Below are 25,296 nucleotides of genomic sequence, written 5' to 3'. Positions count from 1 at the left end.
TTCTGTCTTACAATTCTAATACAGTGCCAGGGACCTGGGTTCGATTCCACCCTTGGATGCCTGCCTGTGTGGAGTTTGCACATTCTCCCCTTGTCTGCGTGGGTTTCCTCCGGGTGTTCAGGTTTCCTTCCACAGTCCAAAGATGTGCAGGCTAGGTGGATTGGCCATGCTAAATTGCCCGCAGTGTTCAGTGATGTGTAGATTAGGTGGGTTATAGCAGGATGGGTCTGGGTGGAATGCTATGAAGTTCAGTGTGGACTTATTGGGCCAAAGGCCCTGTTTCCACACTGTAGGGATTCTATGATCAATGATCTATGAATATGGTCTGAGGTCAATCACTTAGCAAGTTTGTCGAATAACTGACTGTCTTGAAGGATTACTGTGCACAGCAGCAGCTCTTCAATGTGGGGCTAATATCTTATACAAGGTTATCACATGGCTGATGTCACACTTATATCAACACACAGTTCTCTTAAAAGTACATGTTTGCCAAATCATGAGTACATGCAATATTACAACTCTCATTTTGAATCCTGACTGGTAAGTGAAGACTGGTAAGGTTACAAAAGGTTACAAGAAGATAGAGGACACAATCAAATAAGTTATAAACAACTGAAGGACCTGAAATGTTAACTCTGATCTTTTTCTTCATAGATGCTGCCAGACCTGTTGAGATATTCCACCAACTTCTACTTTTGTTCCTGATTGACAGCATTTGCAATTCTTTTGGTTAGTTACAAACAGGATCGAGGAGCCAAATGGTCGACTGCTGTTCCTATTCATGTGTTCATATGTTGCAATTTTCTAGATTCATGAAAGGTTGACCAGAAATCAGTCCTACTTTCCAACCACCCCTTTCCCTGCAAATATCCAACCCCAACCAAGTTTTGAAAGTTCTGAAAAAACATAACTGTAGTTTTAGACCGTTTTAGAATTTTTTTCTGATCTCTGAGTCTGTTTTTCTCACTCCACAAATGCTGCCAAATCTGCTGAAATTCTTTTTATTTGTTTTTAGTTCAGATTTCCAGCATCAGCAGTATTTGTTCTGGGCTGCCAGAGGATGCTTATACTGTGAATAGAGTTCTTTCTTTCTGTTAGACAGTTTCAGTAAATCATTTTTCATACTGACATGAAATCTGAAATGGAATATTAAGCAACTTTCACCCCAGCACAGGAAGAGTTCTATTATATTTATGTTTACCACTACAAGTCTGATATACACATCTCTTCAGATCAGTTGAATGTTACCATATCAAAGGCATTGCAACTGCATGCTTTCTTTTAGCCTGAATAAACTGTTCCAAATATACCTGCATAAAACAGCATGAGAAATGAAACCTTTGTATCAAAACAATAGCTTGACAGTCGTTTTCTGAAACTTTGCACTTTGACAGAAAAGAAGGCAGACACATAAAAGGATAAGTAGCTCAACCTTTTATAGAATACACTTCTTAAAAAAAAAATTGGCACTGTCCTTATTTAAGCAAATTTTTGTTCATCATTTCTTTCATTGATCCTCTTTTAAATGTTAATGCGATACTTTGGTTTTCTTTAAGGCTGAGTTGAGAAAAAGGATCAAACATGATCACATCGCATGGCAAAGCTGATTCAGGGGTGGGTACATATGAGATAACAAGTGTGGAGCTGGATGAACACAGCAGGCCAAGCAGCATCTTAGGAGCAACAAAAGCTGGCATTTTGGGCCTGGACCCACAAACCGATTACACATCTTGATCTTTTGAGCTAAGATCATTTTTAACTTCTGGCACTGATGAAGTAACAAATGAGCTGAGCTACTCTGCATCATTTTGTAGTTTATCTTTTAAAAATATCAACTATTATTCTAAATTCAAGACCCAGTTTTAGTCGCCTTTCAACCATGCCTTTGGAATGGTTGTCAGGTTATGTATGTTAACCTGTGCTAAAAATTCGTATATTTTTAATTTGCAAATATTATATTCTGCTTATACAAAATCTGCTATTCAAGTATACATTCCTACACAAAACCTTAACTATCTCATTTTACCACTTATTTGTAATCTCTGTCATTATTTTCAGTTGCATTATTCAGTTTATTCTCACTGTCCCTTCCTGCTTTTATTCAAATTGTACACTTCTCTATTACCTCATTGTTTTCTTTGATTTACCACACCTCCTCTCACGTTGCTCCTTTCATCCACAAAGCCTCTTTACCACATAATGCTGATGAGAACATTGTTCCCAGCATCGTTCAGGTGAAGAATGTCCCAATGGTAAAGCTCCCACTGTCCACAGCATTGGTATCAGTACTCCATAAATTCCAGCTCCACCTCCTCCCTTCTATTCTACCTCTGACCCTTGTTTCCAGCCACCAGCTGGATTCATCCCTCCCACCAGCTAACCAGGCCATACCTACCACCAGTTTCCACCTATCACCACCATTCCACCTCCACCCCCCCAAATCCTTTATCCACTGCTTCCCCTACTCCCACATCCAGTCCTGAAGAAAAGTAACACCTGAAACATTGACTGCTCCTTTCCTCCGGATGCTGCTTAGCTTGCCGTGTTCGTCCAGCCTCCTGTTGGTCTACCCCATAAATTGAACCCTATTTCTCCCAGGCCAGTCTTTGAGTTGTGCATTCATCTCTCTAATCTTTTTTATCCAGTACCCAATTTCCTTGTGGTTTAAATAATAAAGCACAACAAATTACCTTTACCTTTTGATGTTCATAATCACTAATTAGAATGTCTTTCTCAATCCTGTCTATGTTATTGGTGCCCATGTGGCCCACAACAAAGCAATTCTCCTTCTACCTCTGCAAGTTCCTCTCTAACCCCAAGCTGATGTCTCAAGCACTGACCCTGCGCAGACAATACAGCATTCTGGGATCATGCTCTTGGCATTTGCCTGTCCCTCTCAATATATTTTGTCACCCCTACCACCTACATATCTATTTCTTCACCCCATTTGGATATTTCGTGTAACACAGCATCATGGTGTGTCTGCTCATACACTTTGCAACTTGCGTTGTCATCCAGACAGGCTGCAAGATCGTTGAACCTGTTTTACCATTGTAAGGATTGAGAGTCCTCCACTTTTATCTTCTTGGTCAACTACATGGCTCACCAGTGGTCATACACCCCTGAGCCTGACCCATATTCAAATCAAATGATCTGATCCAAAGGGATCTGACTGCTATCTGGAAGAAAATGTGCAGATAACTAGCCCTCTTCCTGTTGCATTGGAATGTCTAGAACTCTACCTTTGGCTCCTTGGCTTTGGGTCAAACAGTCTTAGGCTGCAGGCAGTTACTGAAGATGTGGTTTCCTTGGATCACGCTGGTATCCATTAGCACCCACATACTGCAGCCACAACAATCATATATCCCACCATCCTTCCTTTACTCTTTTGTTCTAATTTACACTTAGCATATAACCCTCACTACTCTTTTTCTGGCATAACATCTTTTAATGTCACTCAAAAAGAGCAAGGATTTTAGAAGTGTCCTCAAATAAAGCAACCAAACCAGATTAATTGGACATCCATCCAATTAACTGTGAAATATGACTTTTCAGAAATTGACTGTTGTAGTTGCCTACACTAAAAAGAGCCACTGGACTTAGAAGCAATTGATTGTATGCTTGGAGATAATTCAGAACTGTAATGGCAGTACATAAATGCATATCCCTTTTTAACCTATCTTTTAGACAGCACAGTGGCACAGTGGTTAGCGCTGCCTCACAGTGCTGGCAACTCGGGTTCGATTCCACCCTTGGGTCACTGTGTGTGGAGTTTGCGTGAACTCCCTGTGTCTGCATGGGTTTCCTCCTATAGTCCAAAGATGTGCAGGCTAGGTGGATTGGCCATGGAATATTTCCCATAGTGTCCAGGGATGTGTAGGTTAGGTAGGTTATGGGGGATTGGTCTGGACAGGGTTCTCTGAGGGCTGGTGTGGATTTGTTGGGCCGAAGGGCCTGTTTCCACTCTGTAGGGATTCTGTGATCTTCCATGAACCTATATAAAAATGCCTCTGTAGGTTCTAGTTGTTGGCAGGAAGTATATGCTGATGTGGGGAAGGTGAAAGGTCCATAGATGAGGTTCTTATGCTATTGATCTTTCCTTGTTAACATAATAAGATAAATCAGTTGGTGAATTTTTGGCTGCCACTCATGTAATAATGTCTCTCCTGTCAGAAAATCTACTTTGGTAAAGGCAATTCACACAGGGAATGAAATATTTTTATATTTATGGATCTTATTTTATGGGTTTTGCTATTAAACTTGCAGAAATTTATTGCAAGCATTCAGCCTTAATCCAAATAAGTTAGAAAAATACTGTAACTCATTGCAAAAAATCCAACTCTATATATTTATTGTTTCTGTATTTAATTCCATAGATATATTTATTTCAATCGTAATTATTTTCAATCTGCATTTTCAGGAATTCCCATTTTTATTTTGCTTAATTTGAAGCACTGTTGTGGCCACTGACAGGACTGATGGGGTTTTGCTAGTTTTGGCTTGGGCCTTAAGGGCTTGGACAGTTTTCTATAGATAAGAAACACATAGTAAAACATTTGTTTACATTCAGAGCCCATTGAAAACTTGCAAAATTGTGGTGCCAACCGTTGTGAAGAGCACCATAATGTGCTTTTTATTCATTCTGACATACAACGTCATAACCTCACCACAGGAATGGCAAGGAGACAGATCCTGAATCTGTGCCAGCCTGAATAACAAAATGAAACTATTGGAACCAAACTGATTCACATCGGCTGTCCAGCCAACTGAACCAACTGCCCCCTATGAGTTTGAGTTTCCATGGCAACATGCGCTTTTACATATATGTTGTAATCTTCTGCTATGAACAGTAAAGATGGACATTACAATTTCTTTCCCTGTAGTGTGTAGCAAGCTACAAATAATCCTCCCATTACACCCACAATTACACACTCTAACCGCTGCGTGGAAACTAGCGATATCCTCAAAAAAAATGAAAATTGAATTTTGATAAAAACCCCTCAAACATTTTAAAAATGATACTTTATCCTGTCATTCGCAATGCAGAAAACATTGTTGTTTTGTTCCACAGGGCCAATGTGTTTCAGTAATTATATCAGCAGTTATTCATAAACAGCTGTTTTAGTGTTCTGGTGATCAAATAGAATTAAAATTGCAATATCATGAAGCCAATTAATGCAGCTTTATTCCACTGCATCAACAACAGCTGCTGAGAATTAATAATGACAGTAGCTATTAGGTGAGTTTTGGCATCTTACCAGAGCAGAATAATGGCCTCATCCTCATGCCACTGCATATTCGCAATTCCATTTCTTACATTAAACTATTTGAGCCCCACAACTACAAAAATGACTGTACATCCTACTGGACGTCAGGTTTGAATATTTAATGGTTTTAAAGCTAAATTAAAATGAACTTGTAATCAAATGTAGTTCTTATATTACTTAATCACTTGAATGATACAGAACTTGCTCTGGATAGAAAAACCAGTAGTATGTAAGATAATTAACATCTCCCATGTCAAAAATAACCAGGAGACATTTTAACTTTTAACAGTAGGAGAAAGACAACCATTTTGAATGCTTTTTATCCCAAACACTGTAGCCATTAGTATTCAAGTCATAAATTGGAATAATGAATTGAAACAATGTCAACTGGAATGATATCAGAGTGAAATATGTGAGCTAAACTGACCCCAAAAATATTTATCAGCTTGAGGCATCACGCTTTATCAAACACTAATGTAAAAATTATTACTCTTGCCATAACAGCACAGATATACTTGTCTGTTAATTTATAGCACTTATTGGTGGCAAGAGTGTAATTCTTGCAGCATCAGGCAAAGCATAGACTCTACTGTAAATGCAATCATTATATGTGAGACATAACTGTATACAATTCCCATATTTCACATATTGGCCCGTGAATGTAGATCAAGTACTCTACATTATTTATTGCCAGGTAATTTACCTCCAGCTGGTTGAAGAATGATAAAAAGTCACACATTGTTTTACAGGGATTCATTAGTTAATTAACCTTTAGCTTTCCTGATCCTAGAGGAAAACTGCTTCCTAGTTAATATGCAGCTGTCACTGTTGTAGGTGGAATAACAGTGGGTGGGCTGTGTTAACGCTCTCTCAGATTTATCTCAAAATTTATCCTAAGATTTACATCACAATTAAGAGGCCAGGGAATATATTTATTAGGAGCACAACTAGGGCATTAAAAACAAAGAATGATCAGTGAAGATGTGTAAGGATGTAAACATTGCAGATAAGTTACCAGCACTCATTCATACATGACTGAGTGACAACAGTCTGTCATACATTTGACAGAAACTGTTACTGGGGAGGTCTTTTTTTGCAGATGGGTCCTGACCCAAAACGTCAACACCCCTGCTCCTCTGATGCTGCCTCGCCTGCTGTGTTCATCCAGCTCCACACTGTGTTGTCTTTTTCTTATGAATGGTCTCTGAAATTATCACAGCTTTTAAGCTAACAGTACATTTGTGTACAGACTGGGAGTTATGAGGCAGTAACTCATCATATTTGTTTGATATGTGCTGAATAATTTTTTTTGAGTAAGCTAACACTGGAGCCTCATGGTGCCTATTATTGGCATGGCTTGACTTTCTAAATCACAAACACTCTTTTTCTGCGATAACAAGATGTAAAGCTGGATGAACACAGCAGGTCAAGCAGCACCAGAGGAGCAGGAAGGCTGATGTTTTGGGCCTAGGCACTTCTTCAAAAAAAAGGGTCTAGGCCCAAAACGTCAGCCTTCCTGCTCCTCTGATGTTGCTTGGCCTGTGGTGTTCATCCAGCTCTATACCTTGCTATCTCAGATTCTCCAGCATCTGCAGTCCCTACTATCTCTGAAAAACTCTTTTTCTGCTGTCAGTTCCTACCTGGGCTGATTATTTAGTGCTGAATTTTGGAAACAGGGATGGTTGGTAAGGAATGGAGTGAAGGGGAGAGATGTAGGTTTTTCTTCATGTGAGAAAGGATTTACTGGCACTAGACAGGAAGGGCTGCAGATGAGATTCAATAGGTTGGTTCCAGAAATGAGAGGATTGCATTATGAGGAGAGATTGAGTAGACGGGGACTGTACTCATTGGAATTTAGAAGAATAGCTGTGGGGAGATTCTAATAGAAACATACAAAATTAGGAAGGAAGTAGATAGGACCGCAGCAAGGAGGTTGTTTCCCCTCATGGGTGAAACTAGAACTAGGGGGGCTAGCCTCAAAGTAAGGGGGAGTCAATTTAAGACTGAGTTGAGGAGGAATTTCTTCACCCATAGGGTTGTGAATCTGTGGAATTCCCTGCCCAACAAAGCAGTTGAGGCTTCCTCATTGAATGATTTTTAAGGTAAAGGTAAATAGATTTCTGAGCAGTAAAGAAATTAAGGGTTATGGTGAGTGGGTGGGTAAGTTGAGCTGAGTTCACTAAAAGATCGGCTATGATCTTATTGAATGGTGGAGCAGGCCCATTGGACCATTTGGCCTACTCCAGCTCCTATTTCTAATGCCCTGTAAAAAGCCAACAAAACTCAACAGTATGTGAGGGGGTGGGAGGTGGTGGTGGGATGATGGAAACTGACAGGATTACACCTTTCCTCTGACGCAGTCCAATTCAAATTGTTGAATAGCTTGTTTAGACCCTGTTGTAATGGTCAAACGGGTCAACACATGCTTCTAGCCAATGTTTGGAAGCTGCCAGTTTCTGAAGAGCTGAAAGGAGGCAAGTACATAGTCCGCAACTTTGCCCACCATAGGACATTGCCCTAGTCTGTTAAAGAATAGAAAAGAAAATGGTGACTGGGAACTCAGTAAGCGACTGCCCTTGACACTGCACAGATGGCACAGAAAGTAGGCACTCAGCACTTTAAATACAGTCAGAAACTTTCTGACATTACAGAAGGCAGAACAAAGATTCCAGCTGGCAACACAGACATGACTGTCAAATCGTGGGGTGTGCGGTGATGAGTTGGAACGCCTGTCACAGAAAAGGCACAATCCTTAGCGTAACAAGGCCAGAGAAGAAAAGAGAGCCACAGGAAAGCATCAGCGTCCATACTCCCAACATTAAATTGACTTCTGGAGACAAGACCATCTGGACATGACTGAGAAACAAAGGTATCACCAACTGTGGCCTCCTGGAAGATGGTCACTGATACTTGTGACATTGTTGTGGAAAACATCACACCACTGAATTTCATGCCTCATCAGTGGCTGTAAAAATCACTGTGACCTTAACCTTTCTTGTTTCAGGGTCCTTCCAAGGATCAGCCGAGGTGCAGGGTCATCAACTGGGCTGTTACAAGGGATTCAAGATATTAACTCAGCAAAAATGAAAGAACAGATTTACAGTCCTAAGTCTGGATGGTGTGTGGTTTGGGGGAGAACTTACTGGTGGTGGTGGTCCCATGCATCAGCTACCTCTGAGCTGCAGAAGTGATGCATTGGAAGGTGCTACCAAAACAGGCTTGGTCAGTTATTGCAGTGTTTATGTGGATGGTGCACACTGCTGCCACTGTGCACTGCTGGTGAAATAAGTGAATACTGAAACTGATGGATCAGATCACAAACAAGTGGGTTGTCTTTCCCTGGATGCAATCAAACTTCTAGGGTGCTGTTAAAACTGCAATCATTGAGGCAAGGGGAGGCTATTGCATGACATTCCTGACTTGTGCCTTTAGATGGTGGACAGACAATAGGAAGATGGGAGGTGAGTTACTTGTCACAGAATTGCTTGCCTCTGATTTGCTCTTGAAGTCACAATATTTATACGGCTGATCCAGTTCAGTTTGTATTCAATAAGAAGGCCCCAGATTCACAGTGGCTCCAGTTTTGCTGGAGCAGCTTGATGGAATACTCAGTCAAATGCTGCCTTGATGCTAAATCCCAGCACTTACACTTTACTTCTGCAGTTCAATTCTGTAGCCTGTGTTTGGACCCAGACTACAAAAAGGAAGGGAGCTGAATGTATTTGGCAGAACCCAAACTGAGCATCAGTGAATACATTATTCTGTTGCAAGGGTCACATGATAGCACTATAGACAATATCTTTTATCAGTTTGTTGATGATTGACAGCAAACTAAGAATGTGGTAATTGGGTGATCTGTTTGTCCCATTTTTTGTGCACGGGACATAACTTGGCAATTTTCTACAGTGTTGGGTGGATGTCAGTATTGTAACTAGCTTGGCTAGGGCCATGGTTGGTTCTGGAACACATTCTTGAGCTGCTATTGCTGGGTTATTGTCAAGACTCAAAGTCTTTCTGGAATCCAGTGTCTTCAGCCATTTCATAATATCATGTGGCATGAATAGAATTGGCTGAAGACTGGCTGATGCTGGTGACCTGAAAAGAAAGTGGGGGACAACCACCTATTCAGTACATCTTGCTGAAAATGGACACAAATATTCTAGCCTTGTTCTTTACACTAACGTTCCAGGCTCCCTCATCATAGATGTTATAATATTTGGGGAACATACACGTCCTGTTAGTTGGTTAGCTGTACACTATTTATGACGGGATGTTATGGGACTGCAGAGTTTAGATCTGCCCTATTGGTGGTGGGCCTTGTTTATTGGAAGCTTCTTCAGCTACTGTACATGCAGTAGTCCTAATTCACCAGGTTGACAACTCATTATTAGGTACGCATAGTGCCACTCCTGACCTGTCTTCCTGCACTGTTCATTTGTCAGGGTTAGAAACATGGGATCACAGGAATATAGAACAAGGGCGGCACGGTGGCTCAGTGGTTAGCACTGCAGCCTCACAATGCCAGGGACCCAGGTTTGATTCCCGCCACGGGCAACTGTCTGTGTGGAGTTTGCCCATTCTCCCCGTGTCTGCGTGGGTTTCCTCCAGGTGCTCCGGTTTCCTCCCACAGTCCAAAGATGTGCAGGTTAGGTGGATTGGCCATGCTAAATTGCCCGTAGTGTTCAGGGGTGTGTGGGTTATAGGGGGATGGGTCTGGGTGGGATGCTGCAAGTCATGGATAATCAAAAATGTGGCAAATTCTACTTTAGGTATAATCAAAGAAAGAGCCTCCATAGCTTTCTGGGATAGAGAATTCCAAAGATTTATCACCCCCTCATTAAACAAAGTTTTTCTGAGCTTGATCCTAAATGACAATCCCTGTTATCTTTAAATTGTGCTCTTTGGGCCTAGGCTTCCACGCAGAGGAAACTTTTTATTCCTTCCTGTCTATTTCTTACAGCATTTTTGTAGGTTTCAATGGGATCACCTCTTGTTCTTCAAAACTCGAGAGAATACAGGCCCGAGATAATGGGAAACTGCAGATGCTGGAGAATCCAAGGTAACAAAGTGTGGAGCTGGATGAACACAGCAGTCCAAGCAGCATCACAGGAGCACTAAAGCTGATGTTTCGAAACGTCAGCTTTTGTGCTCCTAAGATGCTGCTTGGTCTGCTGTGTTCATCCAGAATACAGGTCTGGTTTGTCCAATATCTCTTCACAGGCCAATCCTGCCATCCTGGGGACAAGTCTGCTGAAACCTCAATACACTTCCTCTGCTGCAATAATATCTTTCATGCAATGAGGAGATCAAACTGCACACAGTATCCCAAGTGGAGTCTAAGATTTCATTACCCTCTAGTCAAATCTTCTTGTAATAAAGGCTAACATCTCTATACTTGATGGTAATAGTAGAATTGTGGATATGCCACACAATAAGATTATAGATTATGGTTGAATATGATTCTAGTCCTACCCAATGGCACATTCTGCCTCATAGACTCGTATTTTTAAGATTCTGTATCTGTTTGATGTCTGACTCAGTAGCATGAGTGGTACTGCCATACAACACATTGGAGAGTAACATCAATATACAGTACTATATGTCTACAAAGTCGATGTGGTAGTCATTCCTACAGTATCCTCTAAGCCAGCTTTTCTTTCCAGGTTTTATTAGTTTGGCATTTCACCATCTGCCTTGGTGTGACTCAAATCCATGTCCCCAGAACATTAGCCTGAGGCTCTGGATTATTAGTCCAGTGACACTGCCACACTGCTAACATGTTCCCTTCAACAATTAGTTATTAGAATGGAGTACGGTGTTCCTGATTTATGAATGTCTGGCTTATGAATGTACTCTAATATGTCATTTTAAAATGTAAACCTGGCATAAGGAAATTTCCTGAATTTAGGAATGACTGCATTCCACCGTCCTGCATTGTGTTCCACCTTATGAATAAATTGACTTGTGACTGGACTTCAGAATGGAATTCATTTGTAGTCTGGGGACTGCCTGTAAAACACTTTTATTATGTTATATGCATTATACTCCACTCACTGCTCTTCGTCCTCTTACTTTCCCGAAACACCATCTCTCCTCCACAGTTCCCGATTCTCCCTTCCTGTCCACCCAGCCTTACTCCACTCTCCTTCCATCTCTGTTGTCATGACATATAGTCCATTGGGGTAACTTGTCTGGTTGATACTCCATATGGAATTCATGCTATCATAGAATCCCTGCAGTGTGGAAATAGGCCATTCGGTCCAACAATTCCACACCACCCCTCTTAAGAGCATCCCACCCAGACCCAATGCCCTAATTTCCTGTGATCAGAGATAATGGGAACTGCAGATGCTGGAGAATTCCAAGATGATAAAATGTGAGGCTGGATGAACACAGCAGGCCAAGCAGCATCTCAGGAGCACAAAAGCTGATGTTTCGGGCCTAGACCCTTCATCAGACCTCTGATGAAGGGTCTAGGCCCGAAACGTCAGCTTTTGTGCTCCTGAGATGCTGCTTGGCCTGCTGTGTTCATCCAGCCCTAATTTCCTGTGTCTGACTCACTTAACTTAAACATCCTGTGGCACGATGGGCAATTTAGCATGGCTAATCCACCTACGCGGCACAACTTTGGACTGTGGGAGGAAACCGGAGCACCTGGAGGAAACCCATACAGAGAATGTACAAACTCCACACAGACAATTCAAGTTAAATTCTAGCTCGAGGCTAGAATTGAACCTGGGTTGCTGGCACTGTGAGGCAGCAGTGCTAACCATTGACCCTCCTTGCTGTCCTCATTGAAATGACATGAAATTGACATGAAATGCTCGTATTGTTTTAATGTTCAATATTCTATTTAAGTAGACAGTTTACAATGCAGATTGAAAAAGTTGACTATGATTGGCTATACTTCCAACATGCTTCCATAGAAATGGAGACAAAAATACAAAATACCCCATGTTATGAATAGTTTGTCTCCCCGTTTGTGAATATCATTGCTCATAGCATGTTAGTGATCTGCTTGCCATGCAATGGTAGGTGAGTTACCTGTGGTGTCTTTCTGTACATTAGCCCTCCTGGGGTACATCCATGACTGACTATGTTGTTTCCTCAGGATTGAAGTAGATATTTGAACAACTTGTTGATAACCATCATTTTATGTGCTCAAGAGCAAGATTCACTCCACTCCCATTGGGTGGTCTCTTTCAGCAGATTGTGGAGATGTTCAGATAATGTAGTGAGATCAGAAAGCAAGTGACTTCATTAACTGATGAGCCTGAGTATACTTCAGGCTTCCCACACATTTAGTAGGATTTGCAGCATTTGGAGTGGCTTTAACATTTTTTTTGTGTAAGGTGATACACATTCAATGCTGAGCACATGGCTGAAGAATTTGATTTCATTAACAAGTACTTATTATCACTCAAGGTGAGATTACAAACTGTAAAACCTTAGATGAGAATATCATCATTGATGCTCATCATTCCTTCAAACGTTTAAGGTGCAAACTGAATCGTGCGCTTAAATATCTCAGTTGCTGAGTTAACTCCAAAATTGAGTCTTCATTGAAAATCTCAGGCTAGAGTGGATAGTATTACAGAATACCTCAATTCTTCTACAAGCTTGATTTAATATCCTGCATTGACATCAAATTTGGCAAAGTGCTTAGCAACGTTCACTTTGTCTGTAATGACTTTGAGGCTTTGTTTGGTGACTGCAAATTCTAACCCAGCTCTCATTCTTGATTTTCTGGATGACTTACATGAGAGGAATGTAAGGCTTATTCTCATCCTTGACTCCCACAATAGTTGCAAGGTCAAGTAAATGCTGATGTTCCTTTCTATCTACTTTCTGCCATGAAATTAGAATTGTCATCATTGATTGGCTCCTGTGGCACACCAGGGAATATTATGCAGTTTTTATGTAACACTTTTCAGTGCCAGGGGGGTTAAAGCTGATGCAAGAATGTTGATAGTATGTACAAGAATAGCATAAATGACTGTAATCATGTGCAGATGTGCTACTGAGTGGAAGCTTAAATCATCTGTGCTTTGAATGATATTGGATTCCAAAAATTTCAAGAACTTTCTGTGGTATGTCACTGTTGTATTGGGAAGTTGTAGTCTTCTCCACATTGCTGTGAATGTTGTAACCTTAAAGTTTATTGAATAGTTTGTTTTCCATGATATTGTGAGATACTCCTGCATCTATGGAGGCATCGATATCTGAGCAGCCAATGTTCATGGTCTGGTGCCTGGGTCATATGTCTAAATGAGAGTGAAAATGTATGTTCAGATCCAATCACCTCGATATTGGTTATATTCTCTTGCACTTTTGTGACAGTATGAGGGTGCATGGAACCAAGAGCAGAAGAAGGAATGGCAATGATTTCAAGGCCAAGGGCCATTTTCACCTCCAGAAAACACCGACTAAATATTCAGAGCTGTGCCTCCAGGATGGAGCTCAACGACCCACAAACCCATGGCCAGAGACACAGAATGTCCTAGGTGGACAATCATACTCATTAGAGTGTGATTTCCAATGACAGTATGGTGTTTCCTTCTTTTAGTAAAAACTGAAAGAACTGAGGATGCTGTAAATCAGGAACAAAAATAAAGTGGCTGGAAAAGCTCAGCAGATCTGACAGCATCGGTGAAGGAAAAAACAGAGTTAACGTTTCGGGTCTGGCGACCCTTCCTCAGGACTTCCTTCTTCTAGTGTTAGTCATAGTATATGTTGTTACAAATGAGCAACAAATGTGACTAAAGTGGTTGAACTACCCACAAGTTTTACATTGTTTACCACTAGCAGAGTATTTGGTACAGTGTGGGTAAGAACAGCTAAAATATTGCATCCAAATTGCAAGTCTGTTTATGATTGTTGGTTAGCAAGTGTTTTCCTGGCAATGAGCAATGAAACATATGGTGGGAGTCAAGGATGAGAATAAGCCTTACATTCCTCTCATGTAAGTCATCCAGAAAATCAAGAATGAGGGCTGGGTTAGAATTTACTGTTGCCAAAAAAAGCCTCAAAGACATTTTCATAGGAGTTGAGCCTCAAGTGGTTTTATTACTGGACATTGACCGCAATACTGATACAGCTCTCTTTAATAGCTCAGGTAAACTTTTGCTTTTCTGAAGCGCTTTTAAGCTTGGTTGACCATAGAGACAACCTTTGATTATTTGTGTTTTGATTTCCCATTTGACAAGGTCAACATCACCAAAGTCAAATGGTTTTGTATTGTAGTTGCCTCAATTGCATGCCTTAATGATTAATTGGCTTGCTTGGTTCTTGCTTACTACATCAGAAGCTTATTCCTTTGCATATCATATTTTTCTTGGCATGAAATATGTTACCAGTACAGGTTTTGCTGCGTTGTATTCATTTATTCAGATATAAGGTATCAAAAACGGTCTTCTAATTCTTCACCTCCAAAGTAAAATAAGATGCCTTCCCTTGTGTCAACTGTGACAGCCATTGCAGATTTAAAGTGTCTGAGCCATGTTTGTCAAAGAGGGAATATAGATGGTGGCTCATCAAGATGTGGTGGATTGTTCAATGCACAGCTCCATATTGTTGATGTAGAATGCAGTGAAAAGCCTGTGATCAATGATCCAGGACTATATTCCAAAACTCGTTTAATCCCTACAGTGTGGAAACAGACCATTCTACCCTTTGAGTCCACTCTGACCTTCTGAAGTGCATTCTACCCAGACTCACCCACCTACGGTGTAACCCTGCGTTTCCCAGGGTTGATCTGCCTAGTCTGCACGTCCCTGGACACCAAGGGAAACTCAGCATGGCCATATCACCCAACCTGTACATCTTTGGACTGTAAGAGAAAAACCAGAGCACCTGGAGGAAACCCACTTAGACATGAGGAGAATGCACAAACGCCACACAATCACCTGAGGCTGGATTTGAACTCATGTCCCTGGTGCTGTGAGGCAGCACTGCTAACCATTAAGTCACCATGCCTCCCCCCACCCTTTCCAAAGAATAACTTTTCTCTAGTCATACAAGACAGTGGTTGATTGGCTGAGTATTTTTATGAGGTTTATGTACATATAAAGTGAGAAAGCTTTCCTGGTGTCAATTCCAATATGAAATGCCTGCTATCTGTAACTAATTTATCCTCAAAAGTATTCCCTAAATCTTCAACTTAAAATGCTGGGTTGTCATCAGAAAGTGTACAAACAACTTCCAAAAGTTTTATAACTGAAAGCAACATTTCCTGTTCTTGCTATTGCAATGTTCTTGGGGGAGAAAAAAAAGAACTGTAAGCTATTTAATAAAAACATTCAGAATCAGAGCTGCATTTGTTCGAAAAACAATTAATTCGTTAGTGCCTGCCAGACTCCCTCAGCTGATATATGTGTATATGTTTGCCTTGCGTGAGCAAAATACAAAACATAATTTTCCATTTACATACATGCAATCAACATTCTTCTTCAGGCTGTGTCATTGATCCTCATGCGGTTCCTTAGCTTCAGAATATATCTCCAATCTTATATCCTGTAGGTTGGCACATACTTTATCTTTCCCACAGGCTTGTTTGTAGCCCAGAGATGTACAATGTGACCCCACTCTGTATTACACTATAAAATACTGACCTGTATTTGAGATGGTGGCTGAGAGGGTCAGACCAAGTTGATAGTGCTTTTTCACCAAGTGGTTTCCCTTGCTCATGGTTTTTTTTTTGGAGAAATCTGTTCTGGCTGGCTTGATGTCAGACCTTGAGTATCTGAAAGCACATTGGCAGAAGGGTTGGGGAGAGGGAGAGGGAGGTGAGACAGCAGGAAATGAAATGCCTAACATTCACAGTGAAATGATCTGTAGCTCACAATCCATACTAGATAGCATTATATGGCTGAAGGAAGATTTGAGAAAGTGCACATCGCAGGAGCATACTAACATTCTGAATGAATCCAGTCATACCAGTTACAATGGGTTTGAGTATTGTTAGCTACATAGTGCAGAACATTATTTCTTCAAAAGCTCCGGAGATGACGTGATTTCTGCTCATGCCAGTTCTCTGCTGCTGGCTCCTGAATTGTATGATTTTATCACATGTCAAAGGACAGAGTGTCAGTGTTTGTTTAGTGTTATAATTGAGTGATGATTCAGTCACAACTGAGTAGCTGAAATTACATGGAAGCTGTGAGGCATGGATACGAGCTTTGCAACAGTGGTAAGTGCCTGAAGGTGAGGTGATATTGAATCCTGAATGCTGCTTACTGAATAATGGGGCAGTGGTGCATTCAGCAGCTTGAGAGCTTGGTGCTGAAATGGATAGGACGTGTAATTGTAAGATGCACGCATAGCCCTGATGTGAGATCATTAAACATTGCAGCCAGGTCTTTGGAGCCACATTCTGATATTCATATCCATGACCAGCTGCTCCAATTCCCTTCATAGAGCATGCCTTGAGGACCTTCTCATTCCTGAGGAAAGAAAACCTCTCTCTTTCTTTTATCGTTCTGGGCAAAGGCTTCCAGCAGTGTATCAGATAACCTAGGAAGAGTTGACTTAGACTGTTGCTCGATTGGAATCTTCTTCCTTCCCACTAAGATCTTAACTAAGACAAAAATTCAACCAGTTGCTGCTGGTTGAGCGTATCTCCACCTTATGAAGAGTAAGGTGACTTTAGAAAGTGCAGTCTAGCTTTAAGTCATGTTGACAGTATATACAACTGGACATCATATTGAGCTACATATCACAATCTTGGGATAAGCCAGCAGCATAAAGTTGGCATGTTTACTGCATCACTTCAACCAGGTGCAAGACACTGACAGACTGTGGTTATCTTGATTATAAATTTTAGCCCTAATTCCCTGTTATTTTTCAGGTCCCCTCGTTTATAAGCAGCACCATTGTCTTAATTATCAGATCCAAAATGCAATGTCAGACATCAGCAGCTTAATCTCACATTTTCTTGGATATGTGAGATGCGTCTTATTTTATGGAGGGATTCTCACCACGATGCCCAGCAAGATTTCTCGATGCATTTTACCAAATGCACCTTATTAACAACTTACCATGCCCCTATGGTTATGCTCATGTCCAACTCTAATCCCGTTTTACAATATGCTGTTCAAACAAGTTGTCACTCAGCAGATATCCACCAAAAGATTGGCAAGCACTGTGCCCATGCCATTATTAAAAGCTCACCTGCACCAGACAAACACTGTCAATCCAGAGCTGCCATGCAGAGTTCCTGAAATTTGCCCTGGATATAACAGACAGAAGGAAATTGTCACCTTGCAGGCAGGGCCCTAGAGGTCCAGCTGGAGAAGGTAGCACAGATGTGGAACATCCTCTTCCACCATGGCCAACAGTTAAGGCCACATTATGAGACCATCCAGCCAGGTTCACAGTTATCATAGCGTCTATCAGCTGAAGGAATGTCCAGTTCTACAGGAAGATTATCTGGAATCTTCTGTGTGGCTTTATTCTGCAAAATAAAGGACAGAGTGCTGGTGTTTATTTTGTACAATGATTGAGTGATGATCATGCCAGTTGAGCAGCTGAAATGATATAGAATCTATAAGGTGCAGATGTGATGCTTGGAATAGTGCTAGGTGCATGAGGGTGAAGCCAGCAGAAGAGCCACCATCTCCTGTCTGTTTCTTCACAATCTACCTCTTCTGCTGCAACCACTTACACCAAGGCTCATGCTCAGCCACTGCCTGCAGCACCTTCCTACATTCACTCTCACCCATTATAGCATCTTCACTCTGTCTAGCCCAAGTGGCTGATTAACCGTTACCAAGTCCCTGGATTGATATCTGATGTTGCCCTTGATCTACTGTGCCAACATCTCCTGCATAAAGATTATCTCCCTTGACTAAGAACTGCTGAAAGAAACCTGGCAAGCCTCCTATCATGGTGTGTGCAGACTGCACAGCAGTGCAGTAGCCACTGGCCTTGTATCTTTGGATTAAGCGATATATCACAATAAGGCAAGACAAGGATGCAGAGCATCCAGAATCCTGAGCATGATAAGTGCTAAGAGCGTAAGCAAACAGACTGGAGATGCAACTTAGTCCAGTCCATGAGCACACAGTGTCCTTGCTGCAGCATTACAAGGACACTTGCCAATGCAGCCTGCAGTGAAAGATTGAAGTGTTCAAGCATCCTGTGAGTGGATCAGAGATGTGCCATGAGGGTTCTTAGATGTTTGCACATATTCCATACCAACGACCATGGACATGGTGAGCAGATGGCTTGTGGCCATGGGGCATACCTGGATATGTTGGTGCTCGGTGACTCACATGGAGGTCCATTGGAGCAAGCACTGAACTGATGTCCCCAGGTAGCTGCTCTAATTTCGACATCAAAATTTCTCAATGGCTAGTTTGTTGGTGCATTCATGAAAATGGGGTTCTGAATGTTAATCAGGCGAGTAGCGGTGTTAGTGAAGTGTCTAACATGCTTTACTGCTCATTAAGTGGTAACTCGCTAGTTACTAATTGAGGATCTCACCACGCATAAGGCGAAAGCATAAAAGATGGATTACAAAGGTCCCGATGTAGAGGTAAGCATCAGTCGACTTCTCACAAGATTCTGCCACAATTCTCGGCATGTCGATGTCACTCAGACTCCTGTGAGATTCTGTCCTAGATGTTGTTATTTTTCCATACCTTGTTTTAAATCATCAACAGGATTCATTGCCTTATTACTATCCATTATTTTCAGGTTTTAGTCACACATTTTATGAGAGCAAATCCCTCCCTAACTGCATTCCAGTTCACAAACCTCTGATATCCTTCATTCTTCCTTGGCAATTTACCACACCAACAGAACTATTTGTCCATTTCATTATTCAAGCTATAATTTACACTCTTAACTATTTGAATGTTGGTAGAAGATGATTTTGGAGGATTGAATCAAATTGGTGATAGCCTATCTGCGATAGTAGGAACTGCAGCTGCTGGAGAATCTGGGATAACAAGGTGTAGAGCTGGATGAACACAGCAGGCAAAGCAGCATCAGAGAAGCAGGAAAGCTGACGTTTCAGGCCTAGACCCTTCTTCTATGCCCGAAACGTCAGCTTTCCTGCTCCTCTGATGCTGCTTGACCTGCTGTCTTCATCCAGCTCTATACCTTGTTATCCCTGATAGCCTATCTGCCATCTGTTTCACTTTCTCTCTCCCAATTTTTAATTCTATTGTTGTCTTTCACCTTTTTTACAATAATGTGCAAAGTTAAAATCCATCCCTTTGTATTTTCGTCAGCAACATTCTTGGTACAAACTCACACTGGAAATAGCATGCAGCAGATCACACTCTTCCTTTGCAGATATGTGTAATTTAATTGATATTGGTATTTCACCTTTATCCCCACAGTTCAGTTTTGATGGAAGCTTAATTAGCAAAACAGAAGCGTACCATAAAAAATGACACCAGAAAAATTATGGAGAAGTTTGGGATCCAGACCCTGCTGACTCAACCCTTGAGCTGTGCTCCTAACAGGTTTAAGTGGAATGCACTAAAATCTCTAAATATTCAATGCAACTAGAATATTGCTCCTTATGCATAAGAACAGACAAGAAAATAAATGTTATTGAGTACAAATAGGCTTTCTAGATATATTATTAAGTAAAAATAAGCTATTCCATTTGTATTGCTTGCAATAATGAAGAGCTGCCAGCAAATGTGAGGCTCTAATTTACTCAAAAGGATTCTGCTGACTCTGGCTTATGATATCATCAGACTATTTGATTGAATTACTGCCTTGTAACTGACTGCACTCTATTTATTAGCATACATTTACTTTTCACTTTTGTGAATTACAAGTCTACTCAGCAGAAAAAGTGTATTGTTCACTTCCACAGAATAAATAAAAATATTAACTGTTTTCACTGACAATAATTTTATCACTCCAAAGGCAAAATTTAGAATGAAATAGCCATTTTATTTTTTTTTATCTTTTCCTTTCTTGCCTTGTGTAAGTATACTGCTGGTGTATTATATCAGAGCTATTAAAATTCTTGGTACCTTTTACAGATGCTCATAAATGATTTCCAGTTGTGTATTGGCAAAGTTGATGAATTGAAATCAAGAGTTGGAATTATTGTGTCTTTTTTTCCTGCCTGGTCATGGTTCAATATTACTACTCCAGCAATTGTTAGCAAATTGGTTCATACAGTTTATATGTGATAATTTTTAACTTTTGTATTGCAGCATAGGTTTTGGTCCACTCAGTTCTGTATCTTTAAGACAGTTACATTACCCCAAAGCATTTGATGTTTCACTAGAAAAGAACCCACCCAAATTTCAGCCTCACACTTTGGTTAACGTTGGCGTCAGTTGTTCATGTGTGTTTATTTCCTGTAGTATCACAAATCATTGAACTTAGACAGTATATGTAAATCTGTTATGCTGTGGTGTTGTAAATAAATGCTATTGCAAACAAACTTCAAGATAGCTAACTAAAATCAGCCCAATGATCCATGGTACACGTTATGTGATCATGTCATGGTGACAGTGAAGGGGCACTGAAAGCTAATCATGTTAGCCAGCTAGTTACAGAAGGTGGATGCTAAAAGACTGAAAAGATGACAGTGATGTGTCAATTACAGGAGGTTTTTCATCCTTAGGTTCAACCAGCAATCCATCTGAGTTTAAACTCCAAGTTACAACTACAACCAAAGCTGTACAACTAAAACAAAATGGTGCAAACCTGTACTGATACACATTGAGTATCACATTCTCTTTTGCTTCCAAAAAACCCAAAAAGTTTATATGTCAATGACAGCACCTATACTTTTAACTAAATTCTCAAGGCACAATTCCCAGTCAAAAGTAAAGCTCCCCAAGCTTAAAAAAAGAGAAAAAAGGCACTACAAAAAATCCTTTCTACATTAAACTCCAACAGTAAACACTGTATTTTTATATTTTCCATACTATTGATTATGGCTGAAATGGGAGAAGGACCATTTTAAAAGCTAAGGATTGTGGAAATGATAAGAAAAGATTGTGAAAATCAAGCTACTTTACACCCATTGTAAATGCTGTTGAAACTGCTGTTTGAGCAATAGGCAAGGTTACTGCTGAAGAGCTGGAAGCAGAGAAGCAGGGACTATAAATTAGGAGACATTCAACTGGCACCATATAATTGTTTAGTTAGTGGAATGGTGGCCAGTTGTCAATGGTAAATAATCTCTGCCTGTCAACAGCTATGTGATTGGCTCCTAGATAGCTGCACAGTTTGTGGATGCGACTGATTGGTCAGAAGCCATCACACATCCAAAAAGGAAGGAGCTGGCTTTTTCCCTGCAGTAAAAAAAACACCTGAGGCCTGATGAAAGCCAATTTATTTTCCCTTATCAGTTTTTGGTTAAAAGCCACAAAGTACAGCTAGTCAGAGATTTTATAAGTGTGAAACAGTAATGCTGTGCCTCCTACGAGCAAGTGTAAGTATCCTGGAGAAGGAAGATCAAGGACCAGCAAGTCTTGACAAGCCAAAAGGTACATCTCACCAAACCCTGTGAGCAGGGATGACTGAACTCCCTTCCCAGTCTTTTCTTCCATCCATAGTACCATTTTTTTTATGTCTTTCTGTGTTGGCACATACATGTGTGAAGGGGAGTGTTTTAAAGGGAGTTAAAATTTTAATGAGTTGAACTATATGGCAACTGATTTCTGAAGAAGGGTATAGACCTAAAATGTCAGATTTCTGCTCCTCTGATGCCTGCTGTGTTCATCCAGCTCTACATCTTGTTGTCTCAGATTCTCCAGCATCATCAGTTCCTACTATCTCTGGCAACTGTTCACAATTGTTTACCTTTAGCTAGAATCTATTGTTTATAATAAATAGTAATTCTTGTTAAATCGAGAAATCTGGTCCATCCTCTGTCAAAGCAGGTCTAAAAGTTTATAAACTGAGGTATTTTGCATACTTTTAATAAAATCTTTGACTTCTGTGACAACTCCAGAAATAATGGGCCTTCATTTCTAGCATGTAACACCAGTGAGGAATGAAGGGCCTAGGCCCAAATCGTTAGCTATCCTGCCCCTCTGATGCTTCTTGGCCAGCTGTGATCTTCGAGTTCTACACCTTGTTATCTCAGGAATTAAGCAACTTACTCTTTTTTGGTACCACTACCACCTAGTGGCACAGATCTGCTACTGCAAATCTCCAACTTTAAAGTTACAGCAAGAGAAGAAAGAGATAAGCCAATTGTGACTTATATAAGAACTTCTCATTCAACAACAGGTCAAAATATAAAAAGGAGAGAAGCCAAGGGGAAAAAAGGAAGAATATTTCACAGCAATACAGATTATTACACTGGAATTTTAGAGAGAATGAAACTGCATAAAAATGATTGAAATCATTCAAAGGATGGATTGGCATATTTTGACATTCTGTCAGAATTTCAGTTGTTTAAAGAAAAAATGAAAATTAAAATATTACGGGTGCTATAAATCTGAAATAACATCAAAAAATGATGGGGAAGAATTGTTATGGACTTGAAGCATTAACTCTGTTTCTCTCACTGCAAATTCTGCCGAATCAGCTGAGTTTCTCCAGCACATTCTGGTCTTATTTAAAGAAAGAATCAAGCTTTAATTTATGGATGAGCAAATAGCTAACACATAATGAAAGCAATTCAAACATTGCACTTTAGGCAGTAGCGGGTCGAAAAGAATAGAATTGTCTAGTATTTATGAACATGAATCCAAGATCTTTAAATAAAAGTTATAAGATTTTACAAGCTCAATTTGAATTTGTACACAATTTTAGAATACAGAAGTTTGAACTTGTGTCATATCGATAGCAGCCTTGTGAAACAATTAACTTGTTTGTGGGCTGGTCTTGAAATCTGATTTCATCAAAGCTACTGAATGGCTTATAGAACTGAACATTGTCTCCACAAGCATGAAATGCTTGAGAAAAGCAGCTACAACTGTTCGATTCTGGTCACCAGATTCACTGAAACAATGAAACCTTGTACAAGGTGCAACTTGTTTCATCCACGAAGACAGTGACCAACATAGCCCGGCCGAGTTGATGTTCCACAAGAGGACTGTGGGCGAAAACAAAGAGGAAGTCCAAAAACCCAGAGAAACCCAAAGTAGCAGCATGTGAAGAGGAACCAATCAAGGAACAACGTCAAAGAAGTTTTAGTCGGTGGCAGACAGGCATCTCAACAAAGTCCAAGAGATAACCGCAACGTCTCTGACTCCCGCGTCAGACAGGAGACGTAAATGGAAGCTGTCAGAAAAGCTGAAGTCTTTATCTCCATGCAAGTGTTGTACAACAAATGGAATTGACAACTCACATACCGTTAATGCACCTTACATAAGGTTTATTGAGGAAACTAGCATGATGTTATAGCGTTCACACAAGATGGGATAACTGCTTACAATGATTCTACCACCCCATGCATGAGCATTATCCATCCAAATGCCAAGACAAGTGCTCAGGATTGTAACCTATTGTACTGTTGAAACAGATGGGCCACCTGCTATCGGTCTGCCAGTATGCACAACCTACATAATCTCATGATCCGTGAGGTAAGAAACCTGTAACAGCAAAGATTCCAGATTGCAACTTTGATTTCAGGCGTTTTGGTTTGGATCATGCAGTGCAGTCTCAACATGTTACAAAGGATGACGACCAAAGAAATCATTATCAGCGTGTGGCCTGAATGCATCCAACAGGTCTCTTAGCTAGTATGTTCTCTTTTTTTTTGTCAGAGATGAACTAGGACTCTCAAAAATGTAATCTTTAAAGGCAAACATATCACAGTGCCATATAAACAAGAAGCAGGAATAGGCCCTTCGAGTCAGCTTCACTATTCGATAAGATCATAGCTGAACTGACTGTAACCTCAAATTCATATTCCAGCTTATCATTAATAACCTTTCATCCCAAGAACCTAAACTGCCTCTGCCTTAAACAAATGTTCAAGGAATCTGCTTCCATTCCCCTTTGGAGAAGACAGCTCCAAAAATCCTCTGAGAGGAAAAAATATCTCATCTATGTTTTAAGTGGCAGACTGCTTGATGTTAAAGTGAGACTTTTTCACTAGAGGGAACATCCTCTCCACTTCCAACTTGTCAATGCTCCTCAGAATCTTATCTATTTCAATCAAGTCATCTCTTACCCTTCTCATTAGCAAGCCTGATGCAAACCTACCCAATCCAATCTTTCCTGGAAAATAACTTGACCGTTTTAGCTATTAGCTTAGTAAAACTTTTCTGAACTTCTTCCATCGCATTTACATCTTTCCTTGAACAGCGTGACCAATAGAGTCACAGTACTCCAGATGTAGTTTCAACAATGCCCTCTATAACTGAAGCTTAATTTCTCCATTTTTGTATTCCATTACCCTTATAATAAATGAAAACATTCCATGAGCTTTCCTAATAATTTGTGATGCCTGCAAACTCCATGAGCTTTCCTAATAATTTGTGATGCCTGCAAACTCACCTTTTGTCTTTCATACACCAGGATAACTAGATATTTATTGTAGTCACATGTACCTAAGTACAGGAAAAATTTTGTTTTGCAAACTGTACAAGCAGATCATAGTAGACAAGGACACACAGATCTTAGGAACAAAAACAGAAGTTGCTGGAAAAGCTCAGCTGGTCTGGCAGCATCCGTGAAGAAAAAGTCAGAATTAATGTTTCAGGTACGGTGACCCTTCCTCAGAACTGATGATAGCTGGGAAAATGTCAGCTTATATGCAGAAAATTGGGAGGGAGTAAATGATAGGATAGAGTCTGAAGAGAGAGAAGGACAGTTGTATGGACAAAGGAGTTGAAAATGATTTGTCTGGGAGGATGAATAATTGTTAATGTGTGGAGTAGGGGGCTACAATATGGGAGAGTTTAGGCCCTAAAATTATTGAACTCGATTTTGGGGATGGAGGGCTGCAGGGTCCGCAAGTGGAAAATGAGGTGTTGTTCTTCCAGCTTGTGTTGAGCTTTGCTGGAGCACTGTAGCAACTTAGAGACAGAAATGTCAGCCAGGGAACAGGGTAGTGCGTTGAAGTGACAGGCAACATGTAGCTCAGTGT

Source organism: Stegostoma tigrinum, chromosome 7 (genome assembly GCF_030684315.1).
Source record: "Stegostoma tigrinum isolate sSteTig4 chromosome 7, sSteTig4.hap1, whole genome shotgun sequence".
NCBI classification, from domain to species: domain Eukaryota; kingdom Metazoa; phylum Chordata; class Chondrichthyes; order Orectolobiformes; family Stegostomatidae; genus Stegostoma; species Stegostoma tigrinum.
The sequence above is the reverse complement of the archived record's forward strand: the minus strand, read 5'-3'. Positions refer to the sequence as shown.